Below are 15,105 nucleotides of genomic sequence, written 5' to 3' on the forward strand. Positions count from 1 at the left end.
GGAATATGAAGAATCTTGAAATTTAATTGATAAGAATCACATCAAAGTCTATTAATAGGGGTGAATGCTTTGAATAGCTAGGGCATACACCCCATACGCAAAGTCACTCTAGACGAGGATAGGAGAAACTTTGCTCATCATTCCTCATTACTTAAGGCTCATGATACTTCTCATAACTAACAAGTTTTTGAAGATGAATCCTCCTTGTTGCTCCTTGAGTTGATGTTGCTTTGTATGAAAAAAACTTGGCACTTTGTTTGATTCACATTGCACTAAAGTTTATGAATAAGGGAAAATTCTTTGAATAGCTAGGGCCTACACCCCGTACGCAAAGTCACTCTAGACAAGGGTATGAGAAACTCCGTTTCATCATTCTTCATTACTTAAGGCTCATGACATACAATTTGAATCGTATTTACCAAGTGTTGACCTTTGATGTATCTTTTATAATCTGTTGCTTGATGTGGCTGGGATGCCTTACGTAAAAGTATGGACTTGAAGCTTGGTGATCCACTGCATTAGAATTAATCATATCAAGTGATCAAGTGACTTTGGATCACTTGAATGGACTGTGGGATTATACATGATCAAAGGATTTAATTTATCAAAATTGATTTTGATCAACTTGAATCAGAGGGTTTGAATTGACTTGAAAAGATTATCCTAATCTAAGGGTTAGAATTATTCACAAGCTATTCCTAAGGGAAACATGCATTTGTTAATCAAAACTTCATTAAGACTATTTAATATTCTAAGTCAAAACCTAATCCTAAAGGAACATGTATTTATATGGCTAAAATGGCAAAATAAATCCCTAAGGAGAAAAATGGTTATTTCACATGCAATTATTTAATTAAGAGCACAAATTAGATTCTAGTTAGAAAATCTAACTAGAGCCTAAATTTTTTATCAAGTTTTAAAATCTATTTTAACCTAATGTACAGAAATTAACTAAATTCTAAAATTAATCAAAATCTAATTACTTCCTAATTCCTAATCTAATTAAAACTATATTAAAAATCTAATTAGAAAACTATACTAAAATCTAATTAAATCCTTGTAAGACCCTAATTTTGACCCTAAGATCCCTCATGGCATCATAACATTGCATTTGCATCTTGCCTCAAGGATCATAGCATCTTGGCTCCTTACCTTTGGGTGGGAACTTTTGTGAGTTGTTTTGAGATCATCAAGCATGCTTGAATTGTATATTATTTCTTTTCTCATTTTATTTATTAACCAAAAGCACAAAAATATGTCACTAACATCTCTTGTTTGTAGCTTGAGCAGTCACAAGATCCAAAGCTTCTAGGAGGTCCTATGTGCATTGACAGGGGCCAATGGAAGATGAAAGCAAGCATGGAAATGGTTCCTAAAGCTCTCATCCATCAAATATTCCTCCCAAGTATCTCAATTCATCATTTTGATCAAAGCAAATCAAAGGGTTTGAGGCTTGTTTCCCAAGGAAACCCTAATTCATATATGTACCAACTGTGCCTTGCTCATGAAGCAACCTCAACCCATGGTCAAATGCAATCAAGGGAAGTTCTTTCATTCATCATTTCATGAATATTTGAACTTATTTGAGTGTCCTCAATCATCAATTCATCAAGGCATGAGGTTTGGACTTGAGAAGTTGATCAGTCAATTCATCTGACTACTTTGGAATACACTGAGACCTAACTTTTTATGTGTTTGTCAAATGGAGATGACCCCAAGAGAAAATATGTTCTTAAGGACCATATTAACAACTTTAATGTTCATCAAAAATTGATTTGAAGCTTGGAAGATCATCATCCATTCCAAGACATTATAGGTCATTTTGACTGAAACCCTAATTTGGGGTCAACTTCCCAAGGACATAAGTCCTTCATTTTTCATGATTTTGAGGTGGGATCAAATGCATTTGAAAGCTTAAGATGTCTAATTAAAATGTTATGTTGAGCAAAATTTCAAAATCCTAAAATAAATACATGTGATAATGCAAAACATTATAGGTCACTTTGGACCAAATGCATTGAAATGTGAAAAAGTCCAACTTCAAGTGCCCATAACTTCTTCATAAAAAATCCAAATGATGCAAAGTTTAAGTCCAAATTGATTGTATTGAAAATATCTACACCTTTTATGTTTAATATTTTGTCATTTGGAGCTTGCATCATTGAGAAATAAGGGCTTGAACTTTGGTCATTTTTGAAAATCTCACATGTACATGTTTTGCACCCTATACTTCATGACCACTTTTCATCAATTTCCAAGGCTCAAATGGAGTTTTGATCAACATGAGAAATGATCCTCATGCAAAAAGCTTTCCAAGCATTACTCATGAGGTGGTGTTTCAAGTGTGGAAGAGCCATTTTCGAAGACATGAACATTATGGTACAATTTTGGAAATTCATTTAATTTGCATTGCATGAGATGTTTATGCACAATTTGAACGTCCAGTTTGCATTTGCTGATAATCAAGTGCCAAATCCAACTGGAATTGGGCCCTCCATGCGCCTGTACAGGCCCATGCATGGAGGCCCTTTCCATTCATGCAAAGTTGTGATCATGCATTTCAGCATTGCCTTGCCTATAAATACAATGCCATTGCTCTTTATTTCACTAACTTGAAGGCGCCCTAAATGCTGTGTAATTGAATCCTCACCCTCACACCAAAGGAACTATCTCATTTTTCTCTCAATTTCTAGATCTAGAATTCAGTTGCCTCGACTGTTTTCTTAGATCTAAAAGTTCCTAAACCTCATCACCTTGATTCATAGAGTGTACTGCAAGCATCCATAGCAAGGAATTGTGACTATAAGCTCTGCAAATCAGAGGTTCACTTATGATTTTAATTTCTTCGAAACAACTTATTTTGTGCTTATTTCTTATTTTTGTTGTGTGATCTGAAGTCCTCTGCATAGAGGCAACATTCTTGAGCTTCGAATTTTTGAAATCAAGCAAGTTCAGTTGAACACCATTAAAATTCCATCTCTGATTTCTCTCAATGTAGAAACCTAGAGTGGATTTGGTTGGTACAGGGGTGATGTACATCATCCCAGCTTTCGATTGGTACCAGGATCGTAGCATTTGGTTAACATTTTTTCCCTCTGCAATTTTGAACTTGGCTGGAAGTTGGCCGGAGAAGACAGTGGCGCTGGCCACCGTCTGGTCTCCAGATTAGATCTGAGTCTTCCATTTGTTTTTCCAGATGTAATCTAGTACGTTCATTGTTATGACTATATTAATGGCTTAGTGCGCTTCAATTGACTCGTGCATATGGTGAACGCGCGCTTCCTGGCCGCGTGATGATCCACGTCAATTAATGAGGTACCATCAAACGGTCCACGCATTTCCACATTTTCTAATTTCTAATTTTAATTTCTTTTATTTCTTTTAATTCCATTTCTTTTTTAAAAATCATAACTCCTTCATTATTGGTCCAAAAAATATGAGACCAATTGCATTTTTCTCCTTTTAATTTCTAGTTTCTAAAAATGATTTTTAATATTTTTTATTTTATCATTTGATATTTTTTAGGAGTTTTCTATTTTCTGCTTATTTTTAATTCATTTAAAATAGTTTTTGATATCCAAAAAATACAAAAATATTTTTCCAACCTCTTTGAATGATGATAGATCAATGAAAAATATTCTCATCAATTTATTAATTAATTTGAGATTGATTTGAGATTTTTTAATTCAATTAGGTTATATTTTATGCATTTTAATTGATAAAAAATAGTTTCTGACTTCTAAAAATGCTAAAAAAATTTGTCAAACTTTGTTTGACCTTGTTGAACTTGGGATAATTCACTTGGACTTTTCAAAGTTGATTTGAAGTGAGTTTGAAGTTTGACCATTCTTTATTATTTTAATTCAAGTTTTATTTTAATATTGAAAAATACCAAAAATATTTTATTTGTTTCTTGACTTCTAATCTTCATTTTGCTTCTGTTTTTTATTGTTTGACCTTGACCTTCTCTATCTTTGATCAATGCTTGTGGATTATCTTTTTCCATTTCCATTAATGTACTTTAATTTTCTTCTTCTTCTTCTTCTTGTTTTTCTTTTTTTTGATCAATGAGTTAAAGATTGGTGGTTAGCATTGATACATGGAGGTTTAACCTTCCTTGATTCAAATCCAATTCATCTTGATCATGGATCAAGTGAATGGCTTTGCATTAAGGATAGGTTGCTTCCTAATCAAGCAAAGAACCTAAATCAATACAAGATCATTTCTCATCTTCTTTTTGGCATGGCAAATTGTAGGAGTTTGATTCACTAATCAAAATCTCTAACTTGTGTTGTTGCCTACATTATTATTGACCGGCCTCAGATAGTTGTGACTTCTACATAAGTCCAATTACGATTGCTTAACATAGCGGTAAATTGCCTTATGGCACACTAAATCTAACACTAACCATTAACCATTAACATTTAATTCTTTCTCTTTACATTTATGCAATTTTCCTTTTGCTCACTTGAGCACATAATTGTGTATATATTATTGTGCTTGTGTTTTGTTTTGATTGTTGTGGACCAAATGCAAAAAAAAAATGGACAAATGGACTTAGTTTCTAGGACATTCCCTATGCAAATTGGAGTAAAAATGCCTAATGTTGAAGATGGATTAGAAGGACCAAACCTCTAAACTCACTCTTGTCCATTCTTGATTTACTTCATGGAACCTTTTGATGTGTGTTCTTTTGTGCTAGGGGAATCCTATTTGAGCCAAATTGAAGAACCATTGCCATGTTCATCCAAAGTGAAAGATACAAGAGCCATTGGGGATCTTCTAAGAGCTTGCTTGATTAATTTGATTGCTTGAGCTTACACTTATTTTGCTTGCATATTCCAAAGGATGGGAGCTACTTGGATCATAAATATGATCTCAAGAGAGGAACTCCATTTGTGGTCTTGTTTCTTATCCTTCATCTCTTGTATGATTAGGACTTTAGCCATTCTTCTTCTTCCCTCCACTCTAACCCAAGTCAAAACTTTTTGTGCAAACATTTAACACTTGTTTTCAAACATTAGAAACCTAAGCATTATGCTTTTGATTTTCCAATTTCCTTTTCATAACACTTATTTTGAATTGAACCTTTAAGCCAACTTTGATTATATTTTGTAAATACTTTTCATTGGTAAATATAACTCATTCAAATACTTTTGTGGTTTCAATTGGCCACTTTCTTAATCAAAAACTTTTTCATAACCTTTAGCTATTAGGTTTGAGTTATCCTTGAGGTAGATATAATACTCACCTATATCCTTAGTGATGGACAATGAGTCTTCCATGCTTATTATAGGGTTAACCCCTCACTAGCATGTTGAAGCTATCCTCACATGGTGGATTTGTGGTTTTAGGTTGAGTTTTCTCCCTTGGATAACAAAAGACCTTAAGGCTTTTGGACCAATCAATTCACCAACTTGTTTTGAGATTTTTACCCCGAACTACGAGGTTTTGATCCTAATCTTTTTTAAGATGGTACGTAGGCAATGAGTTTATCCATCCAAAGACAAATTGTAAATAACTTGTATATTCTTCTTTCATCTCTTCAATCATATTTGCACAAATAAATTTTCACAAAATACCAACCTTACAACAAGTGTGAAAAGGGCTCCCTAGGAGTACCTAGGTTGTTTTGGGTGCTTAACACCTTCCCATTGCATAACCAACCCCCTTACCCCGATCTCTGACACTTTTACTAGTTTTTGATTCAATAAAACTTTTATGTTTTTGTTCGTTTTCTAACCATTCCTTTGGATAAATAGAAGTGCGGTGGCGACTCGACTTGTATGGTTTACCTTGGATTTAGTCAATATCTCTAATGGTAACGAATACCCCGCTACAATCCTAAACAATTCTAATTATTCTAAAATTCTAAAAAATCTAATTCTAATCAATTTCTAATTCTCTAACTCTAATTAACTAATTAAAATGTATTTCTAAAAAAATCTAATTAGTTATCTACTAATCAAGAATTAAATTTAATCACTAACTAAATTCTAATAACCTAATTAACTAAGACTTAAAACCTATTTGCTATTTAAATCTAATCCTAATTGCTAATTAATCCAACAATTTCTAATTAATTGAAACTAAAAAACGAGAACCAAAGCCCTAACAGAATAGAAGTCAGGCCCAAAACAAATGCACCAAACAAGGGTGTGTGAAGCTGACTTCAAATGGATATGGGCCTCAAAGTAGAGGCCCATGATATTGTAAACAATGAGGGTGCAGGGCTGAATGGTATGGTGCTGAAGGAAAGAGATAGGGCCCAACAATGCAAGCCCACTAAGCTACTCAATGCCTAATTATAGGTCATTTTATCTAAACCCTAATTTGAAAGTCAACTTCCCAAGGCCATAACTTGCTCAATTTTTATGAGATGAAATATTTCCAAGTTGCACAATCAAATTAAATTTGTCTACTTCAACTTTAATGTTTGGATCGGGAGCTAATTCAACTTTTTTGAGCATGTGATATGAGGTTACATTATAGGTCACTTTTGACCTATACCATTGATCAAGTGATTTTTCCAAACTTCAAAAATGCATAACTCTATCATTTAAAATCCAAATGACATGAAATTGGTGACCATTTTTAAGGTCTTTGAGAGAGCTATAACTTTTATAAAGACACTTTTCTTATTTGAAGCTCACATAAAAAGTTAAGCAAGGTGGAATATTGAGACCTATGGCTTGACACTTAGAAAAATGTTGATATGTCAAAAATTTCCAAACTTCCACCTCGAATTTCTCCAAGTTCCAGGCTCTAAATGAAAAAGTGTTAAACATGAAAGTTGTTCCTCTTGATCTCACCTTTCCAAAGAGCTCAAATTCATTCATTTTGGACAAGAAATGCATAGTCTGCACATGGCATGAACAGGTTGACATCACTTGGCAAGGATCAAACTTCAAACATCAATGCACACTTGCCTTGCAATCCAAGCTCAATTCAGACCATTCAATATTCATTTGTAGATGTCAAGCAATGATTTCATGGGCTTGTACGCGCCCATGCACCCTTGCATCACCATTTGCCAAAATTGGAAAGTGATTTGAAGTGTGCAATTATCAACTGTTTTGGCTATAAATAGAGCTTCAATTGCTCAGAAATAAACACACATTCGCGCCAGCTTCGATCCCCCATCTCAAACCCTAACTTTGCAAAGGATAAGCCTGAGAAATTCTCTTGAATTTGAGGTTGAATTTCCACTATTTTGAAATTCAAATCTCCAGAAATCCATAGCCTTTCAAGCATCTAATCCTTCTCCTGCAAGCAAGTGGAGTGAGATCAAGCACAAGCAAGATCAAGATCAGTTGAATCCAGACCTCCATTGAAGGTATTTTCCAGAAATTTTGAACTCTTCAATTCTCTCAAATTCTTGCTCAATTATATTGATTCTTTGGTTGTCTGAAGTCCTACCAATGTAGGCAAGAAGATTGAGTTGCTTTGAGGCCAAATCGAAGCAACTCAGTTCATGTACCTCAAATTTCAACTCCATGTATCTCTCAATATACTAGGAGTTAGAGTGAATTGAGGCCAGTTCGAGCTCAATGCCATTTTTACTTTAAAATCATGTCCTTATTTTTCATTTTGGTGATGGTTGATGGTGGACCAGTCTGGTGAGGTCCACCAGAGAAGATGACCGGAGCTCTGGCTCCGGCGATGCGTTGGCAAGACTCTGAACCACATGATCCATTCATTTTGTTTTAATCCTAGGTGTTGGTTTTGATTACCAAAGTTGCCACGCGCTGACTAAGGACTATGGTAGATAACGCGCTCCTGGCCACTTGATCTGCCACCTCAATTAATGAGGGAGATCAAGTGGTCCACGTTTTTTCTGATATTTTAATTTTCATTTTATTTGCTTTATTTTCAATAATTTATATTAAATTCAATATTGATCCAAAAAATATGGGACTTTCACCAAAAAAATTCAAATATTTTTCTTTCACATTCTGAATTAAAATTATTTTTTGGATCATTATTAATATTTTTCATGAATTAATTGATTTTGCATCTGTTTTTAATTGTTTAAAAATATTTTTAAATGTCCAAAAATTATGAAATTTTTTCTCCAAGGTCCTTTGACCTTGTTTGACCTATGATAAATCTCATGGCCATTTCTTTGGTGTTTTGATGAGATTTTAGGAATTGGACAAACCATATTTAATTTAAATGCACTATTTTTAAATTGAATAAATGCCAATTAAATTTGCTGACCAATTGTGATGACTTTGTTTATGTTTGACTCTTATTGTTGGGCCTTGGTCAAGGTTGATTTGACTTTGTTAAATTAATATCATTGGATATAGGGGATTGATGAAATGTACATTCCATCTCCCAAAGTGAATGAATGATATTAATTTGGTAAAAGTCCTTCTTTGACCAATTTGTGATTTCATTCCTTCCCCTCACACTTCATCTTATTCCCCTTCTTCATTCATTCACTTCATTTGGCCTATGATGTCTCAAAGTCCTAATGCTAGTTGATTGAAAAATTAACATGAGTATGGATGAGATTAGGCCATACCTTTTGCATATTCTTTTTGTGTGTGGTATGTTTCATGATGAGCATAGTCCATTATACTATGTCTCTAACATGCATTAACACCAAAATTCTATTGTCCGACCTCAAATAGTTATGACTTCTACATAAGTCCAATTATGATTGTTTAACATAGCGCTAAATTTGTGACATAAAAGGCATAAGCATTCTAGTTAGTGAGATTGTAAGTCTCCCCTCTTTCATGGTATTGTGTGGAAACTTGGTCTTCTTTCCTTCCTTTTGAAAGATGTTTTGGTTCAAGGATCCATGCTTGTGATAAGTGGGTTGAGTGTTCTCCAAAGAATGTCTTGAAAAGCAAAAGCAAAACAATATTAACTCTTAACTTACTAACTACTAACTTTTAATTTCAAGCCTTTATTTTAATGCAATTTACTTTTAGCATTCTATTTCCTTTGGCATTGTTCATATCATTCTAATTGTTTATGTTAATGCAATTTTCACTTTGTCCATTTGGACCATATTGTGTGATATATTTTGTTTGTGTATACTTTGCTTGTTTGTGTGGTCTTTGACCATTAATGTACATAATAATAACAAAAACCCTAAAAAACTTTTGAGTGGACTGTTGGTTTGATCTTGGACAAATAGACTTAGAATCTAGGCAACCTTCCTATTCTAATGGACTTGGCCAATGCCAATTTGTTGAGAAACCAAATGCTTGCCAATTGAAATTCATCTGATACATCTTTGAAGACCTCTCTAGGTTCATCTGCAACATGATCATTGTGAAGTTGTTATTTTGAACCCGTGGCTTGTGGAATTCATCTGATACATGGGTTATTTTGGAAGAAGATCATGGAATGGATAAGCTTGGATGTGGCCACCTTTATTTGATGCCTTGCTATTCAAGATAATATATAATTGTGCATCTGTGTGTTGCTTAATTCTAAAAGTCCAAAGGGAATTCTGGTTTCCTATTGACATTCTTGTCTATTGGATTGCTACCCATTCGGTCAGATCTTTTCAACTCTAAACTTTTAATTTTATGCATAGGATAATCTCTTCATCTTCTCCCCAATTCTTTAATTTCAAAATCTCTCCCTCTTGTTTTAAAAAAAACCTTTTTTGAGTGAACTACTTTTGTTCTAAACTTTCACCACTTTGCAAAAAGATAGAAACTTTGGCCTTATGACATTGCATTTTCAAACTTCTTTTCTTAAATCAAACTTGTAAATAAACTTAACTATACTTGACCTAAACTTTCAAAAGGCCAAAAAGAACTAACTCATTCAAACCATTTTAGGCCTTTGTACCTTTCAAACTTAATTTTGTTAAAAGCAATGCATCCATTTTGAAATTTGTATCACGAACTACGAGGTTTTGATCCCTCATTTTTATGTTGGTACGTAGGCACAAGACCGAAGGTCTTGTCAAACACAAAAATATAATTAATGAATTCTTTTCTCATCCCCCCATTCTATTTGTTTGTAAACATCAATTTGTACAAAATACATATGCACACAAAAAGGGCTCCCTAGGAGTACCTATGACACTTTTGGTGCTAACACCCCTCTGTGTAACCAACCCCCTTACCCGTGATCTCTGACTTTTATTAGTTTTTATTTGAAAAATTCTTACTTTTGGGTTTTGTTCATACTTTTTCCCTTTTCCCTTGGAAACAATAAAAGCGCGTGGCGACTCTTGTTAATTGATCTCTAGCTTGTCAATAGCTTGACGATCATGAATTTCCCGCTACAGTGAGCAAAGGTAAAGTTTCTTCTTTCTGTCTCCTTCTTTTTACTTTTTTTTCTCTTCGGTTCTTTTGACTTCTCCTTTCCTTCTATGTTGGTGCAAAGTGTCTAGATGCTGGGGGGTGAAATACTTTAAGAGGCTGGAGGTTGTTTAGGGTTTAGTTGTAGTTGTTCTTTAATGCGAAGAAAAACAACTTTAGAATTGTTTTTGTAAAAAGTGGATGGCTTGTTGTACAATATTAGGGTCTTATTTATTATGAAGAATTATGTCAGATTATTTAGGGTTTATTCTGCTTTTAGTAAGATTAGATTTGATTTGATCCAGATTTGTAATGTTCAACTGTAATCGAAATTTAAAGTAAATGAAAAGATTTGTGTCTGTTTGTTTGATCCATTTATGTACTTCAATCACGCTATTTTGTGTTTTTCTGTTTTGGGCCTTTGGACTTGTGACTTAGGGTTTAACTTGTTGACTCAACCCTAGGGGATCACAATAATAGAAATAATAATAGTAATAATATACCTAATAATACATGAACAAGGTTATTTTAAAATTAAAAAGTTGTAAAACAAAATGTTATCTAAATTTATGACATGAATAATATTAATAGTGATAGAATAATAAAGTAAATAGACTAATAATAATAATAATAATCCTAATTTAAAAATAAAATAGATATCAAATAAGAGTAAAGCAACCAGTATTAGTAAATAAAATCCCTAATATAAAAAATATAAAAATGAAATTAAACTAAACTAAAATAAAAAGATATAAAAAGTAAAAACGGTCCTCCTTTTACTTTTGGGTCATTGGAGTTGATCATTTATCTTACACATGATAAATTTAGATGAAATATGGCCTCAGATGACAATCGTGACTTAGATGAAATGAACTATCTAAGGAATCAAGTGTAGTGGACCTACAATGAAGCATGGTTTTGGACTCAAAAGACTTAGTCAGATAAAATAATATGGTCAAAATTTGGGGTATGACAACACCCAATTGTTCTTTTTAATCCTAATTTTGATTATGTGTTTTATGGCGGAAGAAGAATGCTTGGTTGGACCAAGGAATGCGTCTTGGGGCCGATTATTCGAGGTTTCAAAAGGATTTGCACACAATTGTCCTTTTTCATCCGATTTTATTATGAAAAGATTTTTGATGAATTATATAAATTGTGAAAAGGTTTTAAGGTAAATTATGAAAATAGTCTATTTAATTGTGAAAATAAGTTTGATGAAATGTAATGCAAAAATATCGAAAAGTAACGTAATGCACGAAATAAGTTAACGTACGTAAAAGTATGACATAAAGACGCGAATTGAGTTAAAGCAACAATTGTAACATGAGGATGTGAATTGTAACTCAAGGGCACGACTTGTAACGCTAGGAAAGTTAACACGTCAATTATAATGTGAGGTCGCGAATTGTAACGCGAGGATGTGTTGTGGTAAATTCGTGACCATCGAGCTATTGGTTAGCTTAACATCAATAAAACAAGAGTCGTCACCGCGCTTTTATTTTTTCCAAAGGAAAAGGGAAAAGTACGAACAAAACTCAAAGATAAGAAGTTTTCAAATCAAAACTAATAAAATATCATAGATTTCAGGTAAGGGGGTTGGTTACATAGAGGGAAGGTATTAACACCCAAAATGTCCTAGGTACTCCTAGGGAGCCCTTTTTGTGTGTAAGTATTTTAGTTGAAAATGTTGTTTGTTGAAAATTGAATGTGGGGATGAGAAAATAATTCATTTATTATATTTTTGCGTTTGACACGACCTTCGATCTTATGCCTACGTACCGACATAAAAATAAGGGATCAAAATCTCGTACTTCGTGGTAAAAATTTCAAAGATTGGTGGATTGATTTTAACAAAAGCTCAAAGATCATTTTTTTATCAAATGGAGAATACTCAACCAAACATCCACCGATAATAAGGGCTTTACAATATTTAAGAGGGAAGGCTCCAACTTGGATTCAATCAACAAGTATGCCGCTAACCCCTAATAAATGGAAAGACTTATAATCAAAATATCATGGAATGGTAGAATTATATCTCAACCAAAGATAACTCAAATCTAAATGCTCTCTTTTGAAAAGTTTAAAAGAAAAGGGACAAAGTGGACAAAAGGTTTAAATGAGGTTGTTAGTTCTTTTTTTCTTTTGGAAAGTAAAGTCAATATGATTAAATTTATATACAAGTTTGATTTAAGAAAATGTTTGAAAATCAATGGCATAAGGCCAAGGTTTCTACTCATTAAAACAAGTCTAAATTGAAAACAAAAACAAAGAAGTTTTTGAAATGAGAGAGAGATTTTGAAATTAAAGAAGGTGGGGGAGATGAAGGGACTATCCTAGATAAGATTTAAAAGTTTAGAGTTGAAAATATCTAACCAATGAGACGCATCCACAAGACAAGAATGTCAGATAGAAACCCATTTCCTTTGGACTTTTAAGCAAGCAACAAGCATAATCATCCAAGCAATTAATAAGAAGACCAAATGTCATCAAATAAAGATAGACAAGCATCCAAGCAAGCATTCCAAAAGCAAGCAATATTCAATGCCTTCAAATGTATCAGATGAACATTCCTTGTAGCAAGCTCACAGGGACAATCATCAGATAGAAACAATAAGATAAAAATAACAACTTAAGCACAAAGATAAAGTAGCAGGTAAACCAATGGAGTTCTTAAGGCTTGTATCAGATGAATGGCATTGGCCAAGAACGAGTCTCAAAGTAATGGCATTGGCCAAATTTCCTTCAAAGCATATGGATGTTGTCTACTCTAGGTCCAAAAGTTCAGATCAAGTCTCAGACAGAGGTCCAACAGTCCACCAGTGTATTTTCTTAGGGTTTTTATTGTTATTAAGTATTTTAAGGTCCTAAGACCACAAACAAAACAAAATCACAAGCACACAATATAATACAAGCACAAAATATGGCTCAAGTGAGGAAAGTGAAAATGACTGAAACATAAACAAATCGCATGAATGTAAATGGCAATGAATGATAAAGTGCAATAATTTAAATTGAATTAAAGTAGATAACATTAAAAATAAAGTCAATACTAATAAATGCTAGTGAAATGTTAGTGGAAGGAGCAATTGTTTAAGTCATTCTTTGAGAACACTCAACCATCCATTCACAAGCATGAAGATATGAACCAAGACATCATCCATGAGAAGGGCTCCAACTTGGATAAATCGATAAGTATGCCACTAGCTCTCACAAATGGAAAAAAGGTTAAATATTCACACAATACCATAAGGAATGAGAGACTTACAATCCCACTTACAAAAATGTTATGCCTTTGGGACAAATTTAGCTCTATCTTAAGCAATCGTAATTGGACTTATGTAGAAGTCACAACTATCTGAGGCCGGGAAATAATAATATTGGTGTTAATGCATGCTAGAGACAAGGTATAAAGACCAAGCTCTTAAAGCATACGACACACAAAAATAAAATGGGATGGACCTATCTCAATCTGGTTCGTGTTGATTCATCTGACACAAGGTCACTGATGAATCAACTAGCATTTGAATATTTGAGAAGTCATTGATCAATGAGGGATTGGGGAAGAAGGAGATGAATATGAAGATGAAATGAAATAGAATCCCAAATTGATCAAGGGATGAACTTCATTTGACCAATATTATCCATTCATCTTAAGGGATGAAGATCATACTTCATCAACCCCCAAAATCCAATAGTATTTATCAAATTGAAGTTCAATTCAACCAAGATCAAGGCCAAACAGAAGATGAGTCAACAAAAAGTCAATCAAATAGCTCAACAAAATATTTAAACAATTAAACAAATTAATTTCAATTTTTAAATGAATAAAAATGCATTTTAAAAGATGAAAAACCTCAAATCCCTTCAAATCACCAAATAAATGGCCAAGGTATTTATCATAGGTCAAACAAGATCAAAGGACATTATGATAATTTTTTTGGCATTTTTGAACAGTTAGAAGTATTTAAAATCAATTAAAAACAAGTCAAAAACCATTAAATTCACTAAAACTATCAAATCCAATCCAAAATAATAATTTTAATTCATAAAATGGAAGACGAAATTTTTTGAATTTTTTTGGTGAAAGTCCCATATTTTTTGGATTAAAATTGGATTTATAACGAATTTAATAAGAAAAGGCTATTTAAAATATTAATTCAGAAAAATCAAATAAAACAAAAAAAAAGGGTCATTAGATCTCCCTCATTAATTTAGGTGGCAGATCTGATGGCCACGCGCATCATGTCCATGGTGTTCCAAAGTCCACGCGTGTGTGAACATATTAATCAGATTGGATGGTTGAGATTAAAACATGGGAACCAGATCAGATGGCCTGGACAAAGTCAGCACATCACCGGAGCCCTAGCTCTGGTCACCCTCACCGGACTGTTAGGACCAAATCATCACCAAAATGGATGGATCATATATAGTTTTGAAGAGAAAATCATGAGGATCTTGAATCTGACCTCCAATTTCTCCAACTATCACAATTTGAAGAGATACATGGAGTTGAAAAATGAAGTATGCAAACTGAGTTGCTTCGATTCAACCTCAAAGCAACTCAATCTTGTTGCCTACATTGGTAGGAGTTCATCCAACCACAAATCAAGCAAAATTATGGAGAAATAAGAGAGAATCGAAAAAGGAAAGTTTATGAAAATCCACCTTTGGGTTTCAGTGATTTGGCTTGATCTCGATGCAATTCTTCTTGGCTTTGCTTCCTCTTGCTTGCAAAAGATGATTAGAACACAAATGGAGGTGAACCCTTGGAGTTTTAGCTCACAAACAGAAGTTGAGCTAAAACTCTATTTCAAAGAAATCTTCA

This window comes from Lathyrus oleraceus, chromosome 7 (assembly GCF_024323335.1).
Source record: "Lathyrus oleraceus cultivar Zhongwan6 chromosome 7, CAAS_Psat_ZW6_1.0, whole genome shotgun sequence".
Classification (NCBI taxonomy): Eukaryota; Viridiplantae; Streptophyta; class Magnoliopsida; order Fabales; family Fabaceae; genus Lathyrus; species Lathyrus oleraceus.